The following is a 7019-nucleotide window of genomic DNA, read 5'->3' as shown; positions in this document are numbered from 1 at the left end:
ATGGCAGTTGCTTCGATGCATTTAGGGGGGGGCTCCTGGTCAAGACAATCTCCTGAACTCCAAACTGAATGTCAGAATGGGAAAGAAAGGTGATTTAAGCCATTTTGAGCGTGGCATGGTTGTTGGTGCCAGACGGGCCGGTCTGAGTATTTCACAATCTGCTCAGTTATTGGGATTTCCACGCACAACCATTTCTAGGGTTTACAAAGAATGGTGTGAAAAGGGAAAAACATCCAGTATGCGGCAGTCCTGTGGGCGAAAATGCCTTGTGGATGCTGGAGGTCAGAGGAGAATGGGCCGACTGATTCAAGCTGATAGAAGAGCAACGTTGACTGAAATAACCACTCGTTACAACCGAGGTCTGCAGCAAAGCATTTGTGAAGCCACAACACGCACAACCTTGAGGCGGATGGGCTCCAACAGCAGAAGATCCCACCGGGTACCACTCATCTCCACTACAAATAGGGAAAAGAGGCTACAATCTGCACGAGCTCACCAAAACTGGACTGTTGAAGACTGGAAAAATGTTGCCTGGTCTGATGAGTCTCGATTTCTGTTGAGACATTCAAATGGTAGAGTCCGAATTTGGTGTAAACAGAATGAGAACATGTGTCCATCCTCTGATGGCTACTTCCAGCAGGATAATGCACCATGTCACAAAGCTCCAATCATCTCACATTGGTTTCTTGAACATGACAATGAGTTCACTGGACTAAAATGGCCCCACAGTCACCAGATCTCAACCCAATAGAGCATCTTTGGGATGTGGTGGAACGGGAGCTTCGTGCCCTGGATGTGCATCCCTCAAATCTCCATCAACTGCAAGATGCTATCCTATCAATATGGGCCAACATTTCTAAAGAATGCTATCAGCACCTTGTGGAATCAATGCCACGTAGAATGAAGGCAGTTCTGAAGGCAAAAGGGGGTCCAACACCGTATTAGTATGGGGGCACTAATAATTCTTTAGGCGAGTGTATGTTGGAGCACTATGGGGGGCACCTATATATACTGGAGCACTATGGGGTCACCTATATATACTGGAGCACTATGGGGGCACCTATATATACTGGAGCACTACGGGGGCACCTATATATACTGGAGCACTATGTGGGCACCTATATATACTGGAGCACTATGGGCCTACATAGTGGAAACCCCCCATAAATGACCCCCACTTTAGAAACTACACCCCTCAAGTTACTCAAAACTGATGTTTTAGTGTCTCCATAGTCTGAGAGCCATAGCTTTTTTATTTTTTGACCGATTGTCTTAGTTAGGGGCTCATTTGTTGCGGGATGAGGTGATGGTTTGATTGATACTAATTTGGGGGGCATGCACCTTTTTGATCGCTTGGTGTTGAACTTTATATGATGTAAGGTGACAAAAAATGGCTTTTGTTATTTGGCACCCAGGTACATCAGGTTTCCGGGAAGGTTTTAGACCGGGTCACAGTTCTCTAGGACGCACCGTTCCAGAGATATTCCCAAGAAATGACCTCCATTAGCCAATACAAGCCCCCAACTGCCATACACACGGTCACATGACCCTTATCAGCCAATAGAAGCTCGCAGGCCCTTAGTCTCCACACACAGCTTTCCTCCAGGTTTCCATAACAACCCAACCATTTTTCTTCACTGCTGTAGGTCAGCTTTAGGCTTGGGCTACAGGACACGTGGGGCACAACTACACTGCTACATGCGTCCATCTGGAATGGATTTTTTGCGACTGTCGTGTCGCAGTCGCAGCATATCGCAGTGCGACACCATAGCCTATTATAAAAATTGTTGCGTGACATTGGTACGACAAAATGACGCGCGATACATTTTATCATGTAGCCCTAGCCTTAAAGGGGCAGGATGCTGTGGAGGTCCCTGTTAAGGGGGAAGGGGCCACTATTAAAGGGGCAGCTGCTGTGGAGGTCACTGTTAAGGGGCAGCTGCTGTGGAGGTCACTGTTAAGGGGCAGCTGCTGTGGAGGTCACTGTTAAGGGGGCAGGAGCCACTATTAAAGGGGCAGGCACTGTGGAGGTCACTGTTAAGGGGGCAGGAGCCACTATTAAAGGGGCAGCTGCTGTGGAGGTCACTGTTAAGTCAGCAGGGTACTGTGGAGGTCACTGTTAAGGGAACGGGGTACTGTGGCAGTCATTGTTAAAGGGATGGGTGCTGTGGAGGTCTCTATTAAGGGGCAGGCAACAGTAGAGGTCACAGATAAGGGAACGTCTCCTATGAAGGTCAGTGTTAAGGGGGCGGGCCCCTGAGGAGGTCAATGTCAAGTGAGTGGGGTGCTGTGAAACTCACTATTAAAGGGGCGGGCTGCTATAAAGGTCAAAGTTAAGGGGATGGGGCACTGTGGGGGGGGGGTCAGTGTTAAGGGGCAGGTACTGTGGATGTCACTGTTATAGTGGATAGTGTGGATATCTTTTAACGACACACACAAACATAAAATGAAATAGATGAAATATACCCGAGCGAAGTCCTTCTGCTAGTAACTTATACACTGCTCAAAAAAATAAAGGGAACACTTAAACACCACAATGTAACTCCAAGTCAATCGCACTTCTGTGAAATCAAACTGTCCACTTAGGAAGCAACACTGAGTGACAATCAATTTCACATGCTGTTGTGCAAATGGGATAGACAACAGGTGGAAATTATAGGCAATTACCAAGACACCCCCAATAACGGAGTGGTTCTGCAGGTGGTGACCACAGACCACTTCTCAGTTCCTATGCTTCCTCGCTGATGTTTTGGTCACTTTTGAATGCTGGCGGTGCTTTCACTCTAGTGGTAGCATGAGACGGAGTCTACAACCCACACAAGTGGCTCAGGTAGTGCATCTTATCCAGGATGGCACATCAATGCAAGCTGTGGCAAGAAGGTTTGCTGTGTCTGTCAGCGTAGTGTCCAGAGCATGGAGGCGCTACCAGGAGACAGGCCAGTACATCAGGAGACGTGGAGGAGGCCGTAGGAGGGCAACAACCCAGCAGCAGGACCGCTACCTCCGCCTTTGTGCAAGGAGGAACAGGAGGAGCACTGCCAGAGCCCTGCAAATGACCTCCAGCAGGCCACAAATGTGCATGTGTCTGCTCAAACGGTCAGAAACAGACTCCATGAGGGTGATATGAGGGCCCGACGTCCACAGGTGGGGGTTGTGCTTACAGCCCAACACCGTGCAGGACGTTTGGCATTTGCCAGAGAACACCAAGATTGGCAAATTCGCCACTGGCGCCCTGTGCTCTTCACAGATGAAAGCAGGTTCACACTGAGCACATGTGACAGACGTGACAGAGTCTGGAGACGCCGTGGAGAACGTTCTGCTGCCTGCAACATCCTCCAGCATGACCGGTTTGGCATTGGGTCAGTAATGGTGTGGGGTGGCATTTCTTTGGAGGGCCGCACAGCCCTCCATGTGCTCGCCAGAGGTAGCCTGACTGCCATTAGGTACCGAGATGAGATCCTCAGACCCCTTGTGAGACCATATGCTGGTGCGGTTGGCCCTGGGTTCCTCCTAATGCAAGACAATGCTAGGCCTCATGTGGCTGGAGTGTGTCAGCAGTTCCTGCAAGACAAAGGCATTGATGCTATGGACTGGCCCGCCCGTTCCCCAGACCTGAATCCAATTGAGCACATCTGGGACATTATGTCTCGCTCTATCCACCAACGTCACGTTGCACCACAGACTGTCCAGGAGTTGGCAGATGCTTTAGTCCAGGTCTGGGAGAAGATCTCTCAGGAGACCGTCCGCCACCTCATCAGGAGCATGCACAGGCGTTGTAGGGAGGTCATACAGGCACGTGGAGGCCACACACACTACTGAGCCTCATTTTGACTTGTAAGGACATTACATCAAAGTTGGATCAGCCTGTAGTGTGTTTTTCCACTTTAATTTTGAGTGTGACTCCAAATCCAGACCTCCATGGGTTGAAAAATTTGATTTCCATTTTTTTATTTTTGTGTGATTTTGTTGTCAGCACATTCAACTATGTAAAGAACAAAGTATTTCAGAAGAATATTTAATTAACTCAGATCTAGGATGTGTTATTTGTGTGTTCCCTTTATTTTTTTGACCAGTGTATATACTGGGGCACTAATATATAGTTGGACACTATGTGGGAGAACTTATATATACTGGGGTACTATGGGGCACTAATATATACTGGGGCGCTATGTGGGGGCACTTATATATAGTGGGACACTATGGGAGGCTCTTGTACTGTATATACTAGGGCACTATGTGTTGGTATTTAAATGTATGGGGGAATTATGTGGGGACTTTTATATATAGTAGTACACTATGTGGGGGTACTTATATATATTGGGGCACTATGGGGGCATTTAGATATACTGGGGCACTCATATATACTAGTACACTATGTGGGAGAACTTATTTGTACTGGGGCCTTATGTGGGGGTATTTAGATATACTGGGGCACTATGAGGGGACACTATATACTGGGGCACTATGGAGGGCACTTAGATACTGGGGCACTATGGGGGGCACTTATATATACTGGGGCACTATGGGGGGCAGCAGGTACTCACTTTGGAGCATTGTGGCTCCCAGTGTGACTGTTCCTAGGGCCCCTGTGGCTGTTACTGGGGTATTATGAAAAGCACTGCAGTTGGTAGTTGTGTGAGGGCAACCGTGACACTTGTGATCATTGCTGTAGCGTCAGGGATGTCAAAGGCCTCCTGCCATGTAAGAGAATAACAGGCCTATAGCACTTGTAATGTTTTGGTGCCCATACACATTAGACAAATAGAGAGCTGTTTGGAAGAGGCAGGGGAGCCAGGAGGGTCAGGAAGAGACCGAGGGGTCTGGAGGAGACCGAGGGGTCTGGAGGAGACTGAGGGGTCTGGAGGAGACTGAGGGGTCTGGAGGAGACCGAGGGGTCTGGAGGAGACAGACAGGTCTACAGGAGGACAGAGAGGTCTGCAGGAGAACAGAGGGGTCAGGAGGAGTCTGGAGGAGACAGAGAGGTCTGGAGAGGGACAGAGGGGTGTGGAGGAGATTGAGGAGACAGAGAAGTCTGCAGGAGGACAGAAGGGTCTGCAGGAGAACAGAGGGGTCAGGAGGAGACAGAGAGGTCTGGAGAGGGACAGAGGGGTGTGGAGGAGATTGAGGAGACAGAGAAGTCTGCAGGAGGACAGAGGGGTCTGGAGGAGACAGAGGGGTCAGGAAGACACACGGGTCAGGAGGAGGACAGAGGAGCCTGGAGCAGACAGAGGATTCTGTAGGAGGACAGAGAGCTGTTTGGAAGAGGCAGAAGAGTCTAGAGGACACACACAGGATGCTGCCCTCTGCTGTCAGAGAAAGGTCTCCCCTTGCCTCATGTATGATACAACCCTGTAGACCAGTGTTCCTCAGCTCCAGTCCTCGGAACCCACCGCCGTCATGTTTTCAGGATTTCCTTAGTATTGTGTATGTGATATATTTAGTTTTAATGCATCAGAACTTAGCACAGGTCTTCATTCTGTGGGATATTCTCAAATCATGACCGGCGGGTGGCCCTGAGGACCAGTGATGGTCAGTTTGCAGTGTTCGCTAGCTGCCATCTTTAGTAAGGTAGACTCACCCATCTGGCGATGCACCGGTAAGCCCTTACCTGTGCCGGGAGCCGGTCTGAAATCAAATGCGGTCACCGGGAGCAGGCAGTTCCGAGAAGAGCCCGATGAAGGCCCCCGGCGGCTGTTCTCGGAACTGCCTGCTCCCGGTGAGTGCGTTTGATTTCAGACCGGCTCCTGGCACAGGAAAGGGCTTACCTGTGCATCGCCAGATGGGTGAGTCTACCTTACTAAAGATGGCAGCCCGCATGTGTTCGCTGGCGAACACTGCGAACTGACCATCACTGCTGAGGACTGGAGTTGAGGAACACTGCTATAGATTGGTTTAAAGGGTGACTGGGGCACGTCAGGGACGTCAAGCAGAGTACACAGAGCATCCTGGAGCACTGGCAGAGGTTGTCTTCAGGAGGAGGAGGGCTCAGGATGAACACGAGGCAGACATTTCTGATTCTGAATGGGGTCTGCAGCTGCTAGAACAACCCCCAACAGATACATGTCTGCGGGAACCTCCCAGTAAGTGCTCTGATTCCTTGCAGCACCCCCACAGGAGGAGGGGAGCATCGCACTGTGCCACTCACTTCAGTAGGTACATGGACCAGTTGGGTCCTCCAGAGTGACCAGTTGGCATACCATATTAGTGCCCCCTAAATTATACCAGAGTGGAGAGAGTGACCAGATGGAGCAGCTCTCGCTGTGGAGGACCCAGCTGGAGGACCAGCACCTCAAAGACATATATGACAGGTCTGGTGCAAATGCCATAACTTTAAACAAACCCTTTAAAAAAGAAGAATTGGTTGGCAGGGCATGTTCTCTATCAATGATAGCACCAGTACAGCGTCCTTGCTAGGGTTGCCACCCGGCTGGTAACTCACCGGCAAGGCCGGTATTTTAGTGGCCCTGCCGGTGAAGGTAGTTTTTTTTCTGTGGAGGTGAGTGGGTTTTTTTTTTTTTTTTTTTGCAGAAACAGAGAAGGGGCACTAATGGCATTATTCTAGTTGGGGGCACTAATGGGGGCATTATTTCAACAGGGGCAGTAATGAGGGCATTATTCTAACTGGGGGTACAAATCAGGGGCATTATTCTTGTGGGTACTAATGGGGGGCATTATTCTTCCTGGGGGGCACTAATTGGGGGCACTAATGGGCCCATTACTCTTACTGGGGGCACTAATGGGGGCATTAATATTACTGGTGAGCACTAATGTGGACAGTATTATTCCTGGGGGGCGCTAATGGGGGCATTATTAATTCTGGGCGGCACTAATGGGGACATTAATATTATTGGGAGCCACAGTATGATAGCGACCTAACAACCCGTGTTAAGACACGCCCACAGTCACACCCCCTTTGGGGTGTGGCTTAACTTAGTCAGTATTTTTTGTTGGGAAAGCTGCCAACCCTACTCCTTGCCCGTTCCGGCCTTATGTCAGGCGGCAAATGTTACTGTCAGGCT

Source organism: Bufo bufo, chromosome 1 (genome assembly GCF_905171765.1).
Source record: "Bufo bufo chromosome 1, aBufBuf1.1, whole genome shotgun sequence".
NCBI classification, from domain to species: Eukaryota; Metazoa; Chordata; class Amphibia; order Anura; family Bufonidae; genus Bufo; species Bufo bufo.
Note: the sequence above shows the minus strand (reverse complement) of the source record.